General features: G+C 34.1%; 1 long non-coding RNA gene across 3 annotated transcripts in view; it reads right to left on the bottom strand.

The window, feature by feature from the left end:
* Window positions 1-26532, bottom strand: part of LOC105732647 (uncharacterized) — a 597345-nt gene that overhangs the window by 530071 nt on the left and 40742 nt on the right. For all 3 annotated transcript variants that reach the window (XR_010345499.1, XR_001111031.2, XR_010345500.1), the window contains exon 2: window positions 16997-17092. This is a non-coding gene — a long non-coding RNA (uncharacterized LOC105732647). The remainder of the gene's footprint in view (window positions 1-16996; window positions 17093-26532) is intronic.

The raw sequence follows: 26532 nt of genomic DNA, 5'->3' as shown, positions 1-26532 counted from the left end.
CAGCCTGACCAACATGGAAAAATCCCGTCTCTACTAAAAATACAAAATTAACCGGGCGTGGTGGCATATGCCTGTAACCCCAGCTACTCAGGAGGCTGAGGCAGGAGAACTGCTTGAACCCAGGAGGTGGAGTGAGCCGAGTTCGCACCATTGCACTCCAGCCTGAGCAACAAGAGCGAAACTCCGTCTCAAAAAAAAAAAAAAAAATCAACTGCAGAAATCGCAATTACTTTTGCACCAATCTATATTACTAAATTTATTCTTAACATGATCTGGTAAAACTGGGATTCAAAGATGGATCTGTTTGGTTACCAAATTCTCATGCTTTCTCCAAAGTTTGCTACTTTTACCTGGGTTCTGTAGCCTCATGAGGGAAGGGGAGACCCTGGTCCTAAGGTGACTGAAAGTCATGCTGCTGAGAAAACAATCAAGAGACAAACCAAAGTTTCGAAATTAAAAAGGAGACTGTGATTTTTTAAAATAAAGCAAATATTTTAGGACTAATGTTTTACTTACTAAAGGAAAACAAAAATACGATATGGTCAATGATACAGTCACTAGTTATCCAAACTAAGACCCAATGAGAAATAATTTTCAATAATAAAAAATGAGACACTGTTTTGAACAGACAGAAAATGTATTCATGTAACTTGGACATGGAAAGTCATCTCTTTTAGCAAAGTAATCTTTTTTATAAAAACTTGATTTGCTAAAAAAAAAAAAAAAAAAAAAAAAAAAAAAAAAAAAAAAAAATACCTAGGACGCACATTCCTAGCTAGCTACTTTCTAAAAGAGTAAAATATTGTTGATATTATGAAATATTGAACTTTTCAACAAAATCTTCCATAGAGATTTTTAATGATCTTGCTTTTGTTTGAAACATGATATATAAACATGCTTATGTCTAGTTGCATTAAAGACTAAATTATTGGAGAGCTTGGTCTAAAATTTTTAAATGTCAGGGAAAGGCCATGTCTTGTCTTACACTCATTCAGAAATAAACCACACAGCTATCCTTCCAGAATTCTGGAGAAACAGGCCAAATTATAGGACCACTTCTGTTCCACAGATCAAGAAAAATTCAAACCTGAGATCCACTATGTTGTGGTATGACTTCTTAAGATAATAAATTATATCAATTCTATTATATGTCATTGGATATTTCATAATGACATTTCATGACTTAAAAGTAGAGGCCAAGACCTCTCCCACAACAAATGTACACAGAAAGTGGCATTGAACATCAGGGCTAGGAAAAGAAAAAAATCAGCTTTTCTCATTAATGTTGGATACACAAGTTTGGAATTTTTTTAGGGCATGTCATTGAAACACAGGCACTTTAATGGCATTATTTTTTTTCATTTGGATATGTAGGAAAATAAATTGCAAGACTAAACTGCATATCTCTCATTCTAGCCAAAATAGGATTGTCATTGGGATTTAATTTTAAAGGAATAGAAATTGACAGATGAAAAGATGAGAAGAGAAATTTTGCTTGCTCTGATAGTGCAGTGAGCTATAGCACAATGTTAAAGAAGAATCAAAACACATGACCAGTATGAACTGGTTCTCTCCATTGACTTGTAAGCAAATATAAAAATCATAGCTACACAGCAATCTGCTACCCCAAATATGTTTGGTTGAAGAAAAGGAGGTCATGAATGGTGATACTATTAGATTGCAATATACTCTTTTATTTTTCCATTAATTTCCCTTAAATTTGTAGGAGTTTAATTTTGCTATCCTTAAACTTATAATCTTATTGAATACTAAGGTTATTTAAAATGCAAAAATAAAACTCATCTATTTTTTTCAAGGTTTCTATCATTTTTTCTTTAAGGAAACGCCAAGGAGAAAGCTACTGAAAATAGAGAACAGAATTTGAATATCCATACTTATCTACATTTGTACATATCCAAAGCTGCATATATTTTATATAACGAATTGATATTCACTCTAGCTCTCCCTTGTCTTAATGCTTTCCATGTCTCTTCTGCATCAGCTAATTTGAATGCCCAGATTGGTACTGTTTTTGCAGATTTCTTAATATTGAGCTTTTGACTGAATGACATGTAGAGCAGACACTCATTTAAAAAAAAAAAAAAAAAAAAAGATGTCAGAGAATACCATGAAAAAAATCAAACGAAGTTTTATAGCCTTCTGATAATTTCAAGATTTTAAGCCCCCTGGAATTCCTGTGCCTCTGACAGTTTGGCCATGTGAACCAGAGTCTGGTTTCTTTTTTGTTTTTTTTTTTTATTATGGAAATTTTTAAACATACAACCATAGAGAAAAATAGAATAATGAATACCCATTTTATTTACTACTTTTCTTACAGTTGTTAAAATTTGCATTCTGAGAATGTCCTTTAAAGGTATATGCTTTTATAAAAGAAAATAATATCTGAGCCATAATATAATAAAACCACTACTATATATTATGTTACATTATAATTTAGTTTAACCTGAATTCCATAAACCCAAGTGTTTCATGAAAGGAAAATTACATATATATAAAATTATATATAATGTATGTATATATGTGTGGGCGTATATGTGTGTATTATGTATACTATATATGTATACAAGATACATTATGTTGTATTATATATTATGTGTGTATTATGTATATATACATTGTATATACAAATATACACATATACATTGTATACATATTATATATTCTAGTTATATATACACAAACATATATACATAATATACATACACATATTCCCTATCTTCTTTCTTAAATAAATAAAATACTTAGGGAACGCTGACTTTCATTGGAAGACATAATACTGAACTTGTAGTTATAAGCCCACCATATTGATGCATACCAAAATTATCATTATCATTTGAGATCCTGCTCTAGAAATAGTGACTTTTTTGTTAAAAAATGTAAACTTAAATTGTTCATTTGTTGAGAGTATATGTTAAACTAAAAGTAAAACTTGATAACCAAAAAATATATTGTACACTGCATCAGACATTAATTTTTTTTAAAATTTCAGTGCGTTTTAAGGAGATTTCTTCAGGAATGTGGCAAAAATTTCTGACAAGTCTTTTATTAGTAGTAAGGGAATGGAAAAGCATATGTGAATGCATAAGCTTGAGATCCAGGTCATGAAAGAAAACATTGAGTGAGTGTTCCCAAATATAAGGACAGTAAAAAGCATTCTTCCCCGATTAAAAGAAAAGACTTCAACTTCAAAGATTGCATTACAGTATGTTGTAGTAACCACAAATTTAGTAGTTTGAAACAATACAAACTTATAATCATACAGTTCTATAGGTAGAAGACTGACATGGATTTCACAGGGCTAATATCACAGTGTCCACAGGGCTTCCAAGTCTTTCTTATAAGTCGGGAAGTTTCTCTGATTCTCTGACTCATGTGATAAGATTTGATCCTCCCTAGATAATCCAGGATAATTTTCCCTATCTCAAAGTCTATAACCTTAATAATGTGTGCAAAATCTCTTTTGCTATGTAAGGTAACATATTGATAGATTTTGAGTTGTGGACATCTTTGAGTAGGGGGCATTGTTCAGCCAACTACAGAATTGCATCTTCAAAAACAGTAGTAAATTGCTTGCTCCCAAAGGCTCTTTTTAATTTGTGTGACACCTTGCATTGCAGACAAATTAAAAATAACACAGCCAATGCTTGGGCCTCCAAAGCTTACAAAAAAACAAATTGAGAAAAATTCGGATTTCATGGAGAGACTTTCACACATTCTATTTATTTGTTCATTTATTTATCTGTCTATTAAATGTTTATTATGTGCCAGCCACTGCACCAGATGATAGAGAAGCAACTAGAAATAAAACAGGCATCATCTCGACTGCCATGAAACTTAAGTATAGTGTTGGGTATATGTGTTAGAAAAATAACTATATAAAGTTAAGTACTAGGAGGATGTGCAATAAAGGAAAATATACTGGGGTTTTCATAGGGCCTGTACAGAAGAAACTAACATAGAATGTGCTTCAAGGAAAGCCTCCTTACGTAAACAACTCTGTAAAAAAAAAAAAATTTAATAATCCAATCAAAATATGGGCAAAAGATCTGAATAGACATTTTTCAAAAGAGAACATATAAATGGCAAATAAGCATATGAAAAGGTGTTCAACATCATTGATCATCAGAGAAATGAAAATCAAAACTACAATCAGACATCATCTCACCCCAGTTAAAATGGCTTTTATCCAAAAAACAGACAATAACAAATGTTGGCAAGGATGTGGAGAAAAGGGAACCCTCTACACTCTTGGTAGGAATGTATATTAGTACAATCACTATGGAGAACAATTTAGACATTCCTCAACAAACTAAAAATTGAGTTACCATATAATCCAGTAATCCCAATGCTGGGTATATACCCAAAGGAAAGAAAATTAGTATATGGAAGAGATATCTACACTGCTATGTTTGTTGCAGCACTATTTATAATAGCTAAGATTTGGAAGAAACCCAAGTGTCCATCAACAGATGAATGGATAAAGAAAATGTAGTACATATGCACAATGGAGTACTACTCAGCCATAAGAAAAAGGAGATCCAGTCATTTGCAGCAATGTGGATGGAACTGGTGATCATTACATTAAGTGAAATAAGCCAGGCACAGAAAGACAAGCATCACATGCTTTCACTTATTTGTGGGATCTAAAAATCAAATCAATTGAACTCATGGACACAGACCGTAGAAGGGTGGTTACCAAGGCTGGGAAGGGTAGTGGAATTTTAGAGGCAATGCAGGGATGGTTAATGGTCAATCACAAAAAGAATAGAATGAATAAGACCTACTACTTGATAGCACAATAAGGCAACTATAGTCAAAAATAGATTGTGTATTTTAAGATAACTTAAAGAGTATAATTGGATTGTTTGTTTGTAACACGAAGGATAAATGCTTAAGGGGATGAATAACTCATTCTCATGATATGCTTTATTCCCCATTGCATACCTGCTTAAAACAACTCGTGTAACCTATAAGTATATACACCTACTATGTACTCACAAAATGTTTTTAATTAAAAATTTTTTAAAAAAGGAAAGCCTCTTTGAGGAGGCAGCATTAAGTTAGGAAATGAAAGATGAATGAGAGTTCACCCAAAAGACTGGTGACAGGGGAATTAAGAAATTGATGATAAAAAGCAGCCAAAGAGAAGAGCATGTGAACAGGCTCTAAAGTGTGAAGAAACATTGCCTATTACAAGAATAAGTAAAGGATAAGAGAAAGAATATAAAGACAAGGCCTCCCCTAATAGTTGCAAAGTCCAGGCAAGAGTATCAATGCAGACCCCAACCACAACTCCCTGACCCTGAACCCATCATCTCCTTTGCAGATCTCACACACATGTGTGTGGACACCACAGTCTACCTGTCAAGTTCCATCAACATTCCCCAAATAGCCACTCTTGGCCAACTAGGGCAGAGAGCTGCACCACTGGGTACTTGACCAGTCACTAAAGATGGACTTGGGAATGAGTTCCCAGAAGGCACTTAGAAGTGGGCCTATTTGCTCAGAGAATTTTGGAATCCTAGAAGGAGCACAGTTTACATGTGGGTGCATCCTCTTGTCCCTGAAGATTCCTCACTGCATGAGGAGGGGTGAGGCTAAAACAAAGGCATCATTTATAATCCACATCACAACTCTTGCAAATGCGGAGACTGAATTTTGAAGAACACATATAGCATTTTGCTCTTTTTATAAAATGTGACTTCAATAAGCAAAACTTCTATTCTCAAAATTGAACATCAATGACTAAATTGCTAAATCAAAATTTTACTTCAAACTAATAATAATTTTCTGTGCCAGAGTATATGCTTAGTAAATAGCTAGTGATGGATATATATATATAATATCCATCCACTATAATATAATGATACCATCAAAAAATATTTTGTTAAAGTTATCATTAAATATCCTTTCAGAACTTTTTCTTTGCAATTTAATAGTTTTGTTTTAATCAAAATAAGATTATGTTAAACATATTTTCCAGTAAGCTGTTTTGTTCCTCACATCACCTATGTTAACATATACAAGATAAATTTTTTTAGATGCACGTGTATTTATATGTACCTAGAGGGGATATATTTCCACATTAATAAGCATAACTTTATCAACAGTAATATCTAAGATTCATTGTTACAAACAATGCTGTTACACATAATATATACAATATAGTAAACAGTTGGGAGCATGATTTCTAAGGTCAGACTCCTTGGATTTAAATGTGGTCCTGTAAGTACCAGCTTTGAGGTCTTAGGCATGTTATTCCACATCTCTCTCCATCAATTTCCTTATATGTGAAATTTGAGTAATTATAGTACCTATCTCAAAGTTATTATGATGAGAAAGTTATTACTATAGAAAACATTTTAAAAGGGTGTGGCACATGGTAACACTTTTGCTGTCATTTTTTCATCTCTTGGTGTATCCAAGAGTGGAATCACTAGATCATATGTTATTCACAGCTTCACTTTTATTAGACACTGTAAACTTGCACCCCAAAGCATCTTATAACAATCACATGTCCATGATAGAAATATATGAGCATTTCTATTGTTCCTCATCTTGGCATATACTTGATATTATCAGACTTCTTGAACTTTTGCCAATGTAATGAGTTTAATATGTTTGGTATTATTTGCACATACCAGACTGTGAAATTTAGTTGCCTTTTGGATATTTAGACATTTTGTTGCCCTTCTTAGAAATCATTTTTCTATTATTTGCCCTTTTGTAGGTTGAAGAGAATGACAGCCTCTGGGAAATGACCAATATGTCTCTCAAATTAATACATTGAAAAGGTAGAAAGCCAGGACATTCATCCACTGGTACCTGCCCTCCACTAGTTGAGAGTTGTCAGGCCATTTCTTTCATGACCTAATTCCCCTACATCCCTGCACTTCTGAACTGCCTTTGAGAAGCACAAATGCACTTGATATGTAATGCAGTGTGCATGAGCCTGAGCTCACAGTGAAAATCCACTATAACTGTGGTTAAAATCTGAGATGCCTGAGGTGCATAATATAAACTATTAAAAATACTTAACAAATAAGGTCCCAGATTTCTATAATGGCAGCATGAGGAGCTCTATGGAGCCTAGTGAAACAGCTATAACTGGTGAAAATTACTTTTAAAAATAAAAACTTCCTGTAGAATATCTGGAAATAATCCTAAGGGCATGTAACAAATGAAGAAACATTTATTCAAGAAAATCTGTTCTTTCTTGGTAAGAAAAGCAAGAGTCTATGTCACTTGAGTCTCAACCCCCTCCTTTTCTCCCACTTCCAGCTCAGTATGATAGAAACTTCAATACAGGTGAGTGCAGCCCAAAAATGTTTTCCCAATCCCCTTTGCTCCCAGTCAAGTGGTACAGTCCCTCCCTAGGAGAGGTAAGACATCAGCATTTCTCACCCCTGGCTCCATATTGCAAAGGTCCTATTCCAGGCAAGAACGGCTCAGACCTCTGGGGTACTCCTCCTCCACCCAGCCTCAACTTGTGGAGCAGAAGTTCTTCACCAGGATCAGTGGACTATGACTAATAGGGTACAGATCACCCTCACCCCAGCTCACTAGAGGAGAAGAAGTTTTACACAGGGTAACACAAGCCAAGAAGACCAGAGACTGATGTCAAATGTAGATGATGGGGTGATGGATGCAGCAAACTACCATGGCACGTGTATACCTATGCAACAAACCTGCACGTTCTGCACATGTACCCCAGAACTTAAAGTATAATTTTTAAAAAATATGTGCAAACAACAGTATCTGCAAATTAAAAGCAGCTTAAAAAAAAAACAAAACTTACACTCTTTTTAGATAATGTGAGGCTATCATTCTAAGAGGAGTACACCACTCTCCCTTCCCCAAGAGAAGTGGCTTGGAGAACTTTTCCCCATAGAAAGCAGCAGGTCATAAGAGCAGAGTTCCATAGCTCTCAGTAAAGAAACTGACTTCATTTGGAAAAAAAAATAAGAAATTTCAAGCTTACAGACACTCTTCAAAACAACAGAGATTGTGGTGGTAAGCAAGTAGGAAATAGTATGGTAGCTGTATGAAATAATAAGTTAAACTGTATATCACCTAGAAGTTTACAAGAGAAAACCACAAAAAGAGACAGTTAAGAAAAGTTCCCCTGGTATCAGAACAAACCTGAAAGACTGGTCTCAGAGATTAACCCTGTGGGAAAAAAAAAAAATGTATTTAATTTCATAAGACTGTAGAGTATTTTCTATATTATGGCATTATTAAAAATGACAGAGAAATTAGCCTTCATGTTATCCTAACATTCAAACATCCTCTAACAGCTAGGTGTAACACCAGCAGAAGTAGGCATCTTAACAGAAAAATTAGAGAGAGGGACAGTAAACAAGAGTACTGCTAAATCGATTGTTATTTCAGGTGACCGTGCATGTGCCCAAGGCTGCACTTTTTTTGTTGTTTTGTTTTGTTTTTTTGAGACAAGAGTCTCACTCTGTCACCCAGGCTGGAGTGCAACGGTGTGATATCAGCTCACTGCAATGTCCACCTCCTGGGTTCAAGCGATACTTCTGCCTCAGACTCCTGAGTAGTGACGATTACAGGCTCACACTACCATGCCTGGTTAAGTTTTGTATTTTTAGTAGAGACAGGGTTTTGCCACATTGGTCAATCTGGTCTCAAACCCCTGACCTCACAGTCTGCCTGCCTTGGGCTCCCAAAGTGCTGGGATTACAGGCTTGAGTCACCATGCCAGACCAGGCTGCACTCTTTGAGGAGGGACATCAGTAACTTCATGTTGTAGGAGAAATAGATCCCATTGACATAGCCTAACCAAGTAACAAATAAACAGACAAATACCAATAAGCCATGAGGGTTGTGATGGTTAATTTTATGTCAGTTTGTCCACAGAGTGCCCAGATACTTGGTCAAACATTATTCTGGGTGTTTCTTTAGGGTGTTTTTGGATGATTTAATGTTTAAGTCAGTGGACTCTAAGTAAACAGATTACTCTCCACAACATGAGTGGGCCTCATTCAACCAGCTGAGGATCTGAATAGAACTAAAAGACTGGCCTTCCCCAAGCAAGAGAGTATCCTCCTGAAGCAGATTTCCTTCAGATTTCATCTGCAACATTGGCTCTTTTTGATTCTACACCAGACAGATTTTAGATTCTAACTAGAACATCAGCTCTCCTAGGTCTCTAACCTGCCAGCACAACTTGAAGATTTTGGACATGCCCTTCCCAATAATCTCATGAGCCAATTCCTTTGAACAAATATATTTCTCTGTGTATATATGTACACACATCCTATTGATTGTGGTTTTTTAAAGATTGCTGACCAACATGGGAGTGAAGTAAATTCATTATCTAGTGCTACAATGTATTATCTAAAACGCCCAGTTTTCAACCAAAAAATAAGCAAAAAACAAGAAAGTATAACTCATTTACAGTTAAAACACAACTTTTTAAAGCAGCTGTCAGAAACTACTTTTGAAAGGTCCTATATGTCAAACTTAGCAGACAAAGACTTGGAAGAAGCTAGTATAAACATGTAGAAAGAACTAAAAGAAGTCATTCTTAGGAAGTAAAGGAAGATATGATGAAAAGTTTCATCAAATAGAGAATATTAATAAAGAAAGAAAACTGGAAAAAACTGAATGGATATTTTTAACTTTAACAATATAATAACTAAAATAAGGAGGTCACCAGAGAGACAAAATAGTAGGAGCTGCAGAAGAAAGAATCCATAAACTTGGAGATCTAAGAGTAGAGCTAAGACAATCTAAAAAAGTGAGAACAAAGAATTTAGAAAAATAAACAGAGCCTGAGACAATGTAGAACACCATTAAAGACAGTATCATACATGTAACGAGTGTATCAGAAGCAGATGAGAGAGAAAGAAGGAGAAAATGTGAATAAATAATGGCCAAAATTTTTAAATTATTTTTTAATTCTATTTTTAAAAAGCAATCTGCACATCCAAAAATCTTAATAAACTCTACTCCAATAAATCTCACTAAAATTTTTAAAACTAAAGAAAAATAGAAAATCTTGAAAGCATACACAATAGGAACCACAATAAACAATGTCAGAAGCAACTGACATCAGAAGGCAATAGGACATTTACAGAATGCTGAAAGAGAAACTTTCAACCAAGAATCTCTTATCTAGTAAAACTATCTTTCAAAAAATGAAGGAAATATAAAGATATTCACAGATAAACAAAAATAGAGTATCCATCGCTAGCAAACCTGCCATACAACAATTAGTAATGAAAGCAAGTGACCTCAGACAGTAATGTAAATCCACATGAAAAAAAAGAATGCCAGTAAACTTTACTATGTGGTTTTAAAGATAATATGAATGCATATTTCCTTTCCTTTCTTCACTTAAGTGATTTGAAGATAAATTGTATAAAACAATACATACATAAATGCATTATAGGGTCTACAATGCATAGAAACACAATATATTTTAAAATAACAACACAAAGGAGGCAGATGAAACCAAAGCAAAAAAATAAAAGCAGATCTTAACTCAAATTCACAAAAATAATAAAACAAATTTAAAATGATAAGTAAAAACTTTCATATAACAAACTCTGAAAATATATACTTTCCCTCATTTCTTCTCTCGGCTTCTTTAGTTTGTGCATTAAAACATATATAGGTCTAATATAGTAATAGCACTGGAATTATTTTCTATAAATATGAAGTAGATTATGACAAGTAGTAAAATAAAACTAAACCACTATATATATATGCATACAGACACATATATACATACATACATATATAATGAAACAGCCATTAATATCCTCTATTAAGTAAATAATGCTGAGATAGATTGCTAGCTACATGCAGAAGAATGAAATTGGGACCTCTATCTTTCACCAATATAGAAGTTAACTCAAGATAGTTTAAAGATTACAATGTTACATTAGAAAATATTCATTTAATGCCAAAGAAAGTAGTACAAGAAGAACAGACTACCAAAAAGGTAAAAAATATATAAAAACAAATGTTTAAATGACAAAGACATAAAGCCAACTATATCAATATATTCATTAAATGGGAATAGATTAAGCAATCCATAAAGATTGTCAAGATGGATAAGAAAACAACATCAAAATCTATGTGGTCTATAGGAGACAAACTTTAGATTTAAAGACAAATACTTTGAAAGTAATAAAATGAAAAACCATGTATTATAAAAACAAAAACCATAGAAAGGTGAAGTGGCTATAATACCAAATAAAATAGACTCAAAGCAGAAAAAAGTCATCAGTGTTCAACATAAAAATTCTTAAATAAGAAAAGTGTTCATCTATTAGGACAACATAACAATATACATATTATACACCTAACAATAATATATCAATATACACATATATGTGCCAACCAACAGAGACTTACTATACCTGAATAAAAATTTGAGAGAAGTGAAGGGAAAATAAACAACTCAACAATAATTAATGAAATAGAGGATGTCAAAACAATAAAGAATATCAATAAAACTAAAAGCTAACTCTTCAGAAATACCAACAAAAATGACAAAACTTTAAGTAAACTAATCAAGACAAGGACAGCTCAAATCACTAAAATTAGTAACAAAAGAGGGGACAACTCTCTGACTTTACAATTACAATACTGACAAAAGCAATCCACAGAGTCAACATACTCCTATCAAGCTACCAACATCATTATTCACAGAACTAGAAAAAAACTGTTCTAAAGTTAGTATAAAACCAAAAAGGAGCCCAAATAGACCACTATTTAGCAATCTTAAGCACAAAGCTTCAAGCTTCACATTGTCTTACTTCAAACTATACTATAAGGCTATGGTAACCAAAACAGTATGGTAGTGATACAAAAATAGACACATAGGCCAATGGAACAGAATAGAGAACCTAGAAATAAAGCAGCACACCTGCAGCAATCTTATCTTTGGCAAAGTAAACAAAAATAAGCAATGAGGAGAAAATCCTCTATTAAGTAAATGATGCAGAGATAGACTGCTAGCCACATGCAGAAGAATGAAAGTTGGACCCCTACCTTCTACCATATACAGAAGTTAACTCAAGATGGATTAAAGATTTAAATGTAAGACCTTGACCTACAAGAATCCTAGTAGACAACCTAGGAGACACCACTCTGGACATTGACCTTTGCAAATAATTATGACTACGTTTTCAAAGAGAATTGCAACAAAAACTGACAAATGGGACCTAATTAAACTAAAGAGCACCTGAACAGCAAGAGAAATTATCAACAGAGTAAACAGACAACCTACCAAATGGGAGAAAATGTTTGCAAACCGTATATAACAAAGGGATCTAGAATCCATAAAGGGACTTGAACAATTCAACAAGCAAAAAACAAATAATGGTGTATAATTCTTTTCATATCCAGTTTCTGCAAGGTGGATTCAGTTTGCTAATAACTTTTTAGGACATTTGTATATCTATGAAAAATATTGATGTGTAGTTTAATTTTCTTGAGATGTCTTTGTTTTTCTTTTTAGGATAATTCTGACTTCAGGCAATAAAGAGATCCCTCCTCTCCTATTTTTTTCAAGAATTCATAAAAATTGCTATTCTTTCTTGAATAGAAACAGAAAAAGCATTTCACAAACTTTAACACAAAAACTTTCTCAACCTGAAGTGTACCCAAAATAATTTAACAACCACACACAAATAGCATCATTTTTTTTTCTTAAGAGGCAGGGTCTCTCTCTGTTGCCCAAGCTGGAGTGCAGTAGTGCAATTAAAGCTCAGTGCAGCCTAGAATGCTTGTGATCAAGGGATCCTCCTGTCTCAGCCTCCCTGAATAGCTAAGACTATAGTTGTACACCACCACACCCAGCTTATGTTTATTTTTTAATTTTTAGAGATGGGATCTCACTATGTTGCAGGCTGTTCTCAAATTTCTGACCACAAGTAGTCCTTCTGGTTCAGCCTCCCAAGAAGCTAGGATTATGAGCAAGAATCACTGCAACCTGCTATAATTAACATCACATTTAATAGTGAGAGACTGAATGCCTTCTCCCTGTGACTGGAAGCAAAAAAAAAAAAAAAAAAAAAAAAAAAATCTGCTCTCACTACAGAACAGAACAACAGAGCTTCAACACTGTACTAGAGATTCTAACTAGAATCATTAAATAAAAAAAGAAATTTAAAATATCTAGAGTGGAAAGAAAAAAGTAAAACAGTCTCTATGTTCTTAGAGAAATCTTGAGAAATCCAATAAAATTAGAAATAATAAATGAATTAATCAGGTTTACAGGGCACAAGATCAAATTAAAAATCAATTGTATTTATATACACTAGCAATAGAGAATTCAAGAGTTAAGAAAACATTTCCAGTAACAACAGCATCAAAAAATAAAATTCTTAGGAATAAATTTAATTAAAAATGCAAAACTCATACTCTGAAAGCTATAAGACATAGAAGAAATAAATTAAGGACAATCTAAATAAATTAAACATATCCATGTCTAATGATCAGAAAGAAGATTTAGTATTATTAAATGACAATGCTCCCCACCTTGATCTTTAAATTTAATCCACATCAAAATCCCAACTGGGAGTTTTTACAGAATTAACAAGTTGGTCCTAAAATTTATATGGAAATTCAAGGATGCAGGACAGCCAAAACAAAAAAGAAAAGTTAGAGGATTCACATTTCCAAATTTCACAATTTTTAACAAACCTTCAGTTATCAAGATACTGTGGTACTGCCATAAGGTAGATATATAGATTAATGAAAAAATTGTAAGTCCAGAAATAAACCCTCACATTTATGGTCAACTGATTTTTTAAAGTGATGCCAGAACAATTTGATTGTCTTTTAAATAAGTGGTGCTGGGACAACTAGATATCCACATGCAAAATAATGACTTTGGACACCTCCCTCACATTATATACAAAAATTAACTCAAAATGAATCATAGAACTGTGAGAGCTAAAACACTTAAAACTATTAGAAGAAAACATTTAAGTAAATATTCATGACTTTAAATTAGGCAATAGGTTTTCAGAATGACCCAGAAACCCAGCAACAAAAAAGTAGATAAATTGGACTTTCTGGCCAGGCATGATGGCTCACACCTGTAATTCTAGCACTTTGAGAGAGTAGATCACCTGAGGTCAGGAGTCAAGACCAGCCTGGCCAATATGGTGAAACCCCATCTCTACTAGATACAAAAATTAGCCAGGCATGGTGGCACATGCCTATAGTCCTAGCTACTTGGGAGACTGAGGCAGGGTAATCACTTGAACCGAGGAGGCAGAGGCTGCAGTGAGCCGAGATGGGGCCAGTGTATGCCAGCCTGGATGACAGAGTGAAACTCCATCTTGAAACAAACAACAACAACAAAAAATCCTGGAACTTCTCAAAATTTTTAAAATTTTGTACCTTTAAGGAACACCATCATGACAGTGAAAATACAACCCACAGGATGAGTGAAAATATTTGCAAATCATATATCAGATAAAGGACTTGTATTCAGAATATATAAATAATTCACAACTCAATTACATTTAAAACCCCATTCATAATAAATGAAAATTATCCATTTATGGTGCACAACTGACCATACAAAATGGCCAATAGGTAAGTGAACAGATGTGCCATCATTATTAGTCATCAGAGAAATACAAATCAAAACCAAAACAAGGCTCCATTTCACATCTACAAGATTAACTGCGATGAAAAAGACAGATAATTACAAGTGCTGTTGAGAATGTAGAGAAATTGGAAACCTCATATATTGATGGTGGGTATGTAAAACATTTTGGCCACTTTGGTAAATAGTCTGGCAGTTCCTCAAATGCTTAAACCATTTGTGTTAAAGTAATCACAGAGTTACCATCAGTTAGAGTAATCTTATGACCCAGCAATTGCTAGCCAAAAGAAATAAATGCATGTATCTACAAAAATACTTGTACATGAATGTTCATAGCAACATTATTCATAATGGCAAAATGTTGAAACAATTCAGATGTCCATCTACTAATGAATAGGCTGTAAAGTATGGCTTATCCATGTAATAAAATACTATTTTCCAATAAAAAGTTATGAAATAGTGGTATATGCTATTACATAGATGAAGCTCAAAAACATTACCCTTAGTGAAAGAAGTCAGTCACAATAAACAAGATTTTGTACAATTCTATTTACATGAAATGCCCATAATAGGCAAATTTTATAAACAGAAACATGCTAATGGTTGCCTAAGGCTAAGGGTATATGATATGATGGTGATGGGTTTCTTTTTGGACAAAAGAAAATGTTCTAAAATTAAATTATTATGATAGTTGCACAACTGTGGATATACTAAAATTAACTGAATTGTACATTTTAACAGGTGAATTGTATGACATGTAAATTGCCTTATTAAACCTATTTCAAAAAATGCCTACTACAGATTAATGTCGAACAACATGACTTTTTTCGTATATTGCTTTCTAATTTTAATTCCTTTTATTAATTTTACTATGTTTGCTAGGATCACTAGCCTAATGTTAAATAGTGGCATAATGGGCATACTGGCCTCATTCCACACTTTAAAGGGAAGTTGCTAACAGCTCATCATTAAGTACTACATCTGCCATAGATTTGGAGAGACATCCAACTCATGTATTACAAACTCCATAAAGAATTTTTATACCACCCAGGCTTGAATCACGTTTTTCTCTCAGAGTGCCTTTAGTATTGATTGTCTGCCTCAGCAATGCAAAGAAAATAATTTTTGTTGTTGTTCTTCTAGCATTGCTTAACACTAAACAACTTTCAAAGAGTAAACTGAATGCCCAGAAAAATTCTCAGGGCACAGGAACATAGAAATACCCACACCAGTCATTTAGCTATCATTTTTACATGGCTAGCAATAGCTATAAAACAATTTTTGCATGATTATCAGCTTATTATGTATCTTTTGTGACCAGGATCTTATTTCTCTGACTAAGCTCTCAGTGGGCATGAAACATGTTTATTTGTATTTCCATGAAGTTTTACAAATAAGTCCTCAATAAATATCAGTCAGATTAAGCCTTTTCAGGGCTTGTACTATCATTACCACCCATGTTTTACATTGTATCTAGCACTTCTTTTGGAGTCCTATGGAACATAAATCATTTTCAAAGGTGAGGAAATATGAATTGAGAGCACTGGATTAGTTAGTGTGAGTTTGAGATGGGAGATTCTACTGTACTTACAAATTAGTACAACTGCAAAGTTAGCAGCAAAGTAGTCTAGGGAGTGAGGGCCTGCAGAACACCAGGCCATCTGGGACTAAGGCATGTCCTTACATCCTTTGTTTTCTTTCTATTTTTTCTTAATTTGACCATCCTATTTTAATGGCCAACTGCTTCAGCTCCAATTTTGTGCAACTACAGAATCAAAGCAATTTTTAGAAGCTATTCTTGAGGTGATTCAGGACTGTACTTCTCATTTTGAAGGCGAACAAAGAAAAGAGTAAATCATCCACCAAGTTCTCGTAGTGAACTGGTATGAGCACAGTAGTTAAACCTTCCCAATTGTGTTCTATTGATTCGGCAAAGGAACTATGAGTTATTTGCTTTCCTTTTCCTTTCTAACCCAAAACTTTTACTTAATGAACTGGTTCATGAGACTTGAATTGCTACAATTTCTTGGGCTGCTGAGTTAAAAGTATCCAGGCTTTATCAATAGGAATTACAGGACTAGATTTTTTCAAATCTGCCAGTATCATCATAAAAATGTGAATAACATCTTTAGATCAAATAGTACATAAAAGAAACTTCGGCAATAAAAATTAATAGTATATTCGTTTACTGCCTTATGGTCTGCTGCTTATTGAATTAGTCCAGTTGCCGAGGATAAAATCATAAAGCTTACTAAAGAAAAATAACATAAAAATGTATTTGTTTATGATCCTTCAATACCAAGAGAGAAATTAAAGCTGTGATTTAAAAATCATTTGTCAAAAATAGAACAGAATACAGAATAAAAAACAACTTACCTTTACTCAGTAGGATATGTTAAAACTGCAGGAATAAGGCAAAGAAACTCCTCGCTACGTGCAGTTTTTCAAGGTGAAAGAAAATCCTTGTCAATCCTAGCAGTGAAAAAAAATGAGGAAGGATGATTAATAACTCTGTTGGCAGGACAAAATAAACCTTGAAATCTAAACAATCTTCCATCACACAGGAAGAATATGAATCTATTATCTCTCTGCATTTTAATTGTCGGTTTGTTATTTTTCAATTACTGTGGAATTCTGCTTGAATGTGTGAATACTTTTTAGTATTAAAGTAGAATTATAGAAATTATTAGTGAGTCATATAAATATCTAATATCTTCTATTGCTCATAAGTACATATAAATCTATAAGCTTCCCCAGTAGTTATTTAGCAATTCCTGAATCAACATTGCTCACATACTGTGTTGCACAGTTATAGGTTTTAGTAAAGTTTCTTGCTCTTAATATATAAATTCAATATCATTGCTGCTTGGAATGCCTATCTTGGATTATTATGCCTATCCTTAAACCAACCACAAGCAAACAAAATCATATATATCCTTCCCTGGAATCTTTCATCTGATTAGCAAACTCTTAATATTACTTTTCTTTTTTATCTTTGATTTGTAGGTTTGGGGGATAATAAATTGTGTTCCCTCTGGAATAGGATACTTCTGTTCCATTGGGATTGCTCAAATTTGAACATTAATTTTTCTTAATAAGAAAAGTGTATTAGCATTTAGAGAGAACTTTTACCCTGTTTGACTGTACAAATGAAAGTAACACTGGTTATTGTTAATAAATGATCCAAACACATTATTTTGTTTTTCAAACAGCATTATTGGACAGGTGAATGTGTTGGCAGAGTAACTCTCATTCATGCAAGGAACCCAGGCTTATAGCAGCTCTGCAGTCTCAAAGTCACCATTGATTGTCTCAACCCCAGCCAGACTTAAGGGGAATAAAACATTGAAGACTACATACAAGAGGTTGTTAGCAACTTGGGACTAGCAGTGGCATTCAATACTTCCTCTCATGTTGCACTGGATGTAATTTAGCCACATAACCACAAGTACTCCTAAGGGAGGTTGGGAAATAAAGTCTTGCTATATACTCAGAAAGCAAATGGAAGACCTATTTTGATGAACATTTAGTTAATTCTCCCACAATTATGCTTAAAACTTTGATTATTTTCTAGCTTGATGAAAAACTAGTGTTCATATTCTACTGAAGTCTAATTTAGTCATTTATGAATTAGGCATATATTCAGAATACTTTATCTATGCTAATGCATTTTATGATGCATTATTCCCATATTTTAGATAAGAGAATTGGGGCACAAAGAAGTCATGATTTCACCTAAAGTCCCAAGTTTACCTTATCTTTTACTGTAAGTCTAGCTCTTCCATGAAAAGATTTTAACTTCCTCAGTGAAATAAAAAACTAACAAAGTAGTGTCTATTTTACATGAAACCTACTAATTGATCTTTCCTCCCTTCAATACCTTATGCTAACCTAAGTCAAAATTTTCAGTAGAAATAGTAAATATACTATGAAAATAATTGAGAAAATGTGTGAGAAAGTGGTCTATATCTCAGATACGTAATAGTTATTCAATTACATTCTTTAAACATTTTGATATTTAACAAAAGTTCAAGCTCAAATGATATCAATGGTGAATTTTTTTCAAACCTTTAAGGAAAAATTATACCAATTATACACAACATCTTTACAAAAATATTATTAGAGAGGACATTTCCATTGTGAAGTCAGCAATGACAAAAGCAGACATTATAAGAAAAGAAATCTACCAACCAATATCCCTCAGGAACACAGACACAAAAGTTATCAACCAAATATAACAAAGTATATTCAGCAATATACTAAAAAGATAACACATTACAACCAAGTGGGTTTAATCTTAGAAACGCAAGGCTGGCTTACCATTGAAAATCAATATAATTCGTCAAATAAACAGACTAAACAAGAAAAAAAAAAACCACAGGATATTTTTTAAAGATGCAGAAAGAAGCATGTAAAAAGATTTAACATCCATTCATATTTTTTAATTCAGCAAACTAAGAATAGAAAATAAACTTTTATTAACCATGCTACTTACTAAAAATTAAGTAGCATTTTTAACTCTACAGCAAATTTCACAGTTAATGGTGAAAGACCAGATGTTCCCCCTGTAACTGGGAAAAGCAAGGATGCGCACTTGCACCATTCCCATTCAGCATCGTACAGATAAGGCAAGGAAAATAAATAGGCGTACAGATTGAAAGAAAATAAATAAAGTGACCCATAAAAATAAATAATTAGATTTTAACAAAATTTAAAACATTTGCTCTGTCAAAGATACTCTTAAGAGAATGAAAACTCGCCTGTAATCCCAGCACTTTGGGAGGCTGAGGCGGGTGGATCACGAGGTCAAGAGATCGAGACCATCCTGGTCAACATGGTGAAACCCCGTCTCTACTAAAAATATAAAAAATTAGCTGGGCATGGTGGCGCATGCCTGTAATCCCAGCTACTCAGGAGGCTGAGGCAGGAGAATTGCCTGAACCTAGGAGGCGGAGGTTGCTGTGAGCCGAGATCGCGCCATTGCACTCCAGCCTGGGTAACAAGAGCAAAACTCCGTCTCAAAAAAAAAAAAAAAAAATGAAAACTCAAGGCACACCCTAGGAGAAAACATCTACAAATCATATATCTGACAAAGGATTTATATGTAGAATATAGAAAGAACTCTCAAAACACAACAATAAGCAAGCAAACAAGCAATTTTTAATAAATGAGTAAAATGTTTGATCAGAAATACCTTCCCCAAAGAAGATATAAGGGTAGCAAATAAATGGTTGGAAAAATATGTTTTGCATCATTACTCATTATAGAAACATAAATTACACCATAATGAGATACCGCTATATACCTATTAGAATAGCTCAAGTCAGAAAAGCTGACTGCACTAATTGCTGTTCAGGGACTGGGCCACTGGAGGTTGGAAGTGAGAATGCAAAATGATACAGGTACTTTGGAAAATAGCTTGGCATTTTCTTATGAAGTTAAATATATGCTTACCATATTATCCAATAATACAATCAATATTCATTATTCACAAATTCTACATTCATGAATTTGCCTACTTGCTAAAATTTATTTGTAACCCCCAAAAGCAATAGTCACCAGCACTTTTGCCATCACTCACTAATATCTATAGGGGAGCCAAAACATTTAGTCACACAATACGCACTTTCCCAGCTGGGATTGAACAAGTTGATGATTTGACTTTGTGTTTTAGTTCTTATACTATAAGTAAGTGTGTTTTTTGTAGTCTAGTTAGTATTCTGCATTTTGTGCTTTCGGTGAGTGATTCTGAAGTTTAAAACAGCCCCCATGTGTGCTATCAGGACACAAAGACATAAAAATGACATAATGGACTCTGGAGACTTGGGGGATGGGTAGGAGCAGGGTGAGGGATTTAAAAAAACTATACAGCTTCTGTACAGCAAAAGAAACAGTCAATAGAGTGAATCGGGAACCAACAGAATGGGAAAAAATTTTTGCAGGTTACCCATCTGACAAAGGGCTGATATCCAGAATTTACAATGAACTAAAACAGATTTACAAGAAAAAAACAAACAAGCCCATTCAAAAATGGGCGAAGGATATGAACAGATACTTTACAAAAGAAGACATACATGAAGCCAACAAGCATATGAAAAAATGCTCATCATCACTGGTCATCAGAGAAATGCAAATCAAAACTACATTGAGATACCATCTCACGCCAGTTAGAATGGCGATCATTAAAAAATCTGGAGACAACAGATGCTGGAGAGGATGTGGAGAAATAGGAACACTTTTACACTGTTGGTGGGAGTGTAAATTAGTTCAACCATTGTGGAAGACAGTGTGGCGATTCCTCAAGGACCTAGGAATAGAAATTCCATTTGACCCAGCAATCCCACTACTGGGTATATATCCAAAGGATTATAAATCGTTCTACCATAAGGACACATGCACACGAATGTTCATTGCAGCACAGTTTACAATAGCAAAGACCTGGAACCAGCCCAAATGCCCATCGATGATAGACTGGACAGGGAAAATGTGGCACATATACACCATGGAATATTATGCAGCCATCAAAAACGATGAGTTCGCGTCCTTTGTAGGGACATAGATGAACCTGGAAACCATCATTCTCAGCAAACTGACACAAGAACATAAAATCAAATATTGCATGTTCTCACTCATAGACGGGTGTTGAACAATGGGAAAACATGGACACAGGGAGGGGAGAATTATACACTGGGGTCTGTTGGGGGGAAGTGGGGGGGACAGCGGGGGATGGGGAGTCAGGGAGAGATAGCATGGGGAGAAATGCCACATATAGGTGAAGAGGAGGAAGGCAGCAAATCACACTGCCATGTATGCACCTATGCAACAATCTTGCATGTTTTTCACATGTACCCCAAAACCTAAAACGCAATAAAAAAATGAATAAAATTAAATTTTAAAAAAAACTATACACTGGGTTCAGTGTACACTGCTCAGGTGATGGGTGCACCAAATATATATATATATATATATTTATATATATATATATTTAAATATATATAATTTTATAGCATATATATATATTGAGGAAACCCTGTCTCTACTAAAAACTACAAACATTGGCCAGGTGTGGTGGTATGCCTGTAATCCCAGCTGCTTGGGTGGCTGAGACAGAATTGCTTTAACCCAGGAGACGGAGATTGCATATATATATGTATACATATATATATATGGAGGAAGACAGAGGGTATAAAAGTTGAATTTATAGCATATATATGGTTATGTATTGATATCTTTATATCTATATGGTTATATATATGCTATTTGCTAGAGATAGGATTTCTAGTCTTTATGTCAGTTGAGACATCATGTTTTATATATATATAAAATATAGATAGATAAAGAAAGAGACAGATAGATAGATAGATAGATAGATAGATAGATAGATAGATAGATAGATAGAAATTTCTTTATCCATTCATTGGTTAATGGGCATTTAGACTGGTTCCATATTATTGCAATTCTGAATTGTGCTGCTATAAACATGCATGCACAAGTGTCTTTTGTATATAATGACTTCTCTAGGTAGATACTGCCCAGTAGTGGGATTGCATGATCAAATGATAGATCTACTTTTAGTTCTTTAAGGAATCACTGTTTTGCATATGGTTGTACCAGTTTACATTCCTACCAGGAGTTTAAAAGTGTCCCCTTTTCACCACATCCACACCAACACTGATTAGCTTTGGATTTTTAAATTATTCCTATTTTTGCAGGCATAAGGTGGTATTGGATTGTGGTTTTGATTTTCATTTCCCTGATAAGTAGTGATGTTGAACATTTTTTCATGTTTGTTGGCCAAAGTATATCTACTTTTGGGAACTGTTTATTTATGTTCTTAGTCAACTTTTTGATGGGATTGTTTTTTTCTTGCTAATTTGTTTGAGTTTGTTGTAGATTCTGGATATTAGTCCTTTGTTGGATGCATAGACAGTGAAGATATTCTCCCATTCTGTGGGCTGTCGGTTTACTCTGCTGACTGTTCCTTTTGCCATGCAACAGCTCCTTAGTTTAAGCCCCACCTATTTATCTTTGGGTTTTGTTGTTGTTGTTGTTGTTGTTGTTTTGTTTTGACAAAGTCTCACTCTGTAGTGCAGGCTGGAGTGCAGTGGTGCCATCTCAGCTCACTGCAATCCCCAACTCCTGGATTAAAGCAATTCTCCTGCCTCAGCCTCCCAAGCAGCTGGGATTACAGATGCACGCCACCATGCCCAACCAATTTTTGTAGCTTTTAGTAGAGATGGGATTTCACCATGTTGCCCAGGCTTGTCTCAAACTCCTGGGCTCAAGTGATCTGCCTGCCTTGGCCTCCCAAAGTGCTGAAATTACAGGTGTGGGCCACCACGCTTGGCTTGTCTTTGTTTTTATTGCATTTGTTTGGGGATTCTTGGTCACGAAATCTTTGCTTAAGCCAACGTCTGGAAAGGTTTTCCTGATGTTATCTTCTAGAATTTTTATAGTTTCAGGTCTTAGATTTAAGTCCTTGATCCATCTTAAGTTAATTTTTATATAAGGTGAAAGATGAGGATCCAGTTTCATTCTTCTACATGTGACTTGCCAATTATCACAGCATCATTTGTTGAGTAGGGTGCCCTTTCCCCACTTTATGTTTTTGTTTGCTTTGTCAAAGATCAGTTGGCTGTAAGTATTTGGATTTATTTCTGGGTTCTCTATTCTGTTCCATTGGTCTACATGTCTATTTTTATACAAGTAGCATGCTGTTCTGGTGACTATAGCCTTGTAATATAGTTTGAAGTCGAGTAATGTGATGCCTCCAGATTTGTGTTATTTGCTTAGTCTTGCATTGGCTATGTGGGTTCATTTTTGGTTCCATATGAATTTTAGGATTGTTTTTTCTAGTTCTGTGAAGAATGATGGTGGTATTTTGATGGGAATTGCATTGAATTTGTAGATTACTTTTGACTGCATGGTCATTTTCACAATATTTATTTTATCCATCCATGAGCATAGAACATGTTTCCATTTGTTTGTGTTGTCTGTAATTTCTTGCAGCAGTGTGTTGTAGTTTTCGTTGTAGAGGTCTTTCACATCCTTGGTTAGGTATGTTCCTAAGTATTTTATTTTTACTTTTTGCAGCTATTGTAAAAACAGTTGAGTTCCTGATTTGATTCTCAACTCGTTTGCTACTGGTATATAGCAGTGCTACTGATTTGTATACATTAATTTTGTATCCTGAAACTTTACTGAATTCATTTATCAGATCTAGGTGCTTGTTTCCTTTTGCCTCTCCCACCTACAAACTCTCAGTCAACTTTTTAAAAATGTTTAAAAATGTTTCTCCATCCATCATGCTATTTTTATTCCTATTGTCACTGCCCTGGTCTCGGTGTTTTCCACTACATTCTTTGGCTATTGAATTACCTCCAAATAAGTCTCAGGGGCTTCGGTTTTCTTTTACTCCCCCATCAATCATCCCAGTTTATCACAGTCAGAATGGCCTTCCTAAAAATGGAAGAGTTTTAGACTTTACCACAAAGCTTTTCCAGTGCTTCACACACTGCATTTTTACAAGAGAAATTGTTCAACATATACTTGTAAAATAAAGAAATATATGTTACTCAGAGTATCTACCCTTGCACTATTCATATGAGAGACACTTACTAAGTAGAATAAATTTTCTAGTTGATGTTAATTTTTAAGAGATCTTAAAGTAGAAGGCATGAAAACTGAGAACTATAAATATATTGCTCATAAAGAAGGTAATCAGATTTAGCTTCCAAAATGTATCTGAACAATGTTCCAGCAATGCTCCTGGGACATTAAAAGGGTCATTTTAGCAGCTTAAGTTCTAACTTTATCATTTTCAATTGGTTTATTATTTGTTTAGTTTCATCTAAATGAAGTTTCCCATAGATCCGAATATTGCCTCCAAATTCCTTTTCCTGTAATATTTTAGGTATGTTACTATCATAGCCTTTTGTTAAATAAAAATACACATATACATGCACATACACATATGGGCACAGATACACACATAATTTAACAAATGAATTAATTTAAAAAACACAAAAACAAAGCTTTATGCCCATTATACTATTTCATTTCTTAAGATGGATATTTCTTAAAATTCAAGTAGAACTTCCTTGGGTAGCTTTATTTATTTTCAGGGTAAATTAGAACAACTGAAATCCCCCCTTAGAATTCTAAATACTCTAAAGTCAAACCATAGAAAAATGACTCTAAACCATTTTGTCTAGTAGGCAATTTAATACCCAAATGAAATTGGAAAGCCAATTACTCGAGTAATATAAACCCCTATTGCAAAGAAGAAAAATCCAGAAAAGCTAGTCTCAAATAAAATAGAGGAAACACTAATACTACATAACAAGGACAAAGGTGATTTTTAAATCTCTTTTCTTTTCTTGTGGTTCAAGTTATACCAGTCATGTATGATAATTCTACAATTTTATCTCTCTAATCAACAATGACCATTTTTGAAAAGGAGAATGAGTTCTATACAAGGTCAAAAACAGTATGAATGGTTCTATAAGAAAAAATTCTTTGGAAAAAAGTTCATTTAAGACCATTTACTATCACAGAGGCAGAAAACTGTTTCTATTATCCACACGAACCAGCATTACTGCTGTAAGTCCAAAGCACAGTTGCCAAGAATGATGTGAGTCATTAAGCTGCAAGCAGATACTAAGACTCGGAAGGTCCAGGGCGTTGCACACCGTTCCAGTATGCTGCAGCCCATAACGTCTAGGCAATCAAAGGTCAAAGGCCAAATGAAAAAACCACAAGTCTACTATTATGGGAGATTATTTGGCATACACTCTCAATTTCACTGTCTTCCCTGGTTGTCAATAGTATTAACCTGAAATGCTACAAATTTTATACAGAACTTGCCACAGGAAGCATGATCCCTTTAGATAAAACTTGAAAAGTGAATTGCCTATAACATGAATAACTTGTTATTACATGCCAATTCACTCCTTTTGGATTACTGTTAATGCCCTATTTTGAGTGAAAAGAGATGTAACAATTTCACTACTTCCAATTTTTACATCACCACACTGATCTCTGAACGGTCAAATCGAAGTGTGAGAAAGCCCAGTCAGGAAGAAGCACAGCACCTAGCATCATCTCCTCATGCACACAGCCAGAAGGAATGGGATACAAAAGAGAGAACCACATCTTATTACATATGAGCCAGAAGAATGCATATATATTACTCTAACATTCAAAAGGAAACATTTAAAAATTAGGAAGAAACAGACCTATGAAAATACTAAAATTCATCACATAATTTAATGATTTTCCAATATCCTCAGTCTCTCCCTTTATAATTTCTTCTCCCATTATGCCTTCAAACTTGTTAGTTACTACATTATATTTTAATCAACTCATGCTACCAGTAGTACAAGCCATTGTTCTCTCTGTTTCCAACATTCAAATTCCACCTTCTTTCATACCTTCATCCCTTACTGTTCACTCTTGGAACTCCATGCTCCAGTCATCCCTGATTTGGGCCAATTTCCCAACAGGAACTATTTATTTATTAATTCAAGTATTCATTTCATTGATTCCTGGCCTTTGAAAATGCCACTTTTCACTTGAAAAGTCTTCATGTTTGCCCTTATTACTTAACAAACCCTTAATCGAATTACTCCTCTTCCATATCTATTGATCATTCAGTTAGGTGCAACTTCTGTATTCTCTTGCTGTACCTTATTCTTATTTCTGTATTATCGTGTTTCATGTTCTATTTTGTCACTTTATTTGACTGAAGACTATAGTCTCCTTAAAGAAAGAGATTTTTTTTTCACTTCTCTATCCCTGGCCTAGGCAGAGTCCCCAGCACACAACAGGTACTGAATAAAAAATTATTGAATACATAAGTCCAAATAAATAAGATGTATTTTTAAAAATTATTTAACTGTGCTTTGAATCCA

This window comes from Aotus nancymaae, unplaced genomic scaffold, assembly GCF_030222135.1.
Source record: "Aotus nancymaae isolate 86718 unplaced genomic scaffold, 86718_ANA_hifiasm-v0.15.2.pri h1tg000036l, whole genome shotgun sequence".
Lineage (NCBI taxonomy): Eukaryota > Metazoa > Chordata > Mammalia > Primates > Aotidae > Aotus > Aotus nancymaae.
This window is presented reverse-complemented; position numbering and strand designations above follow the sequence as displayed.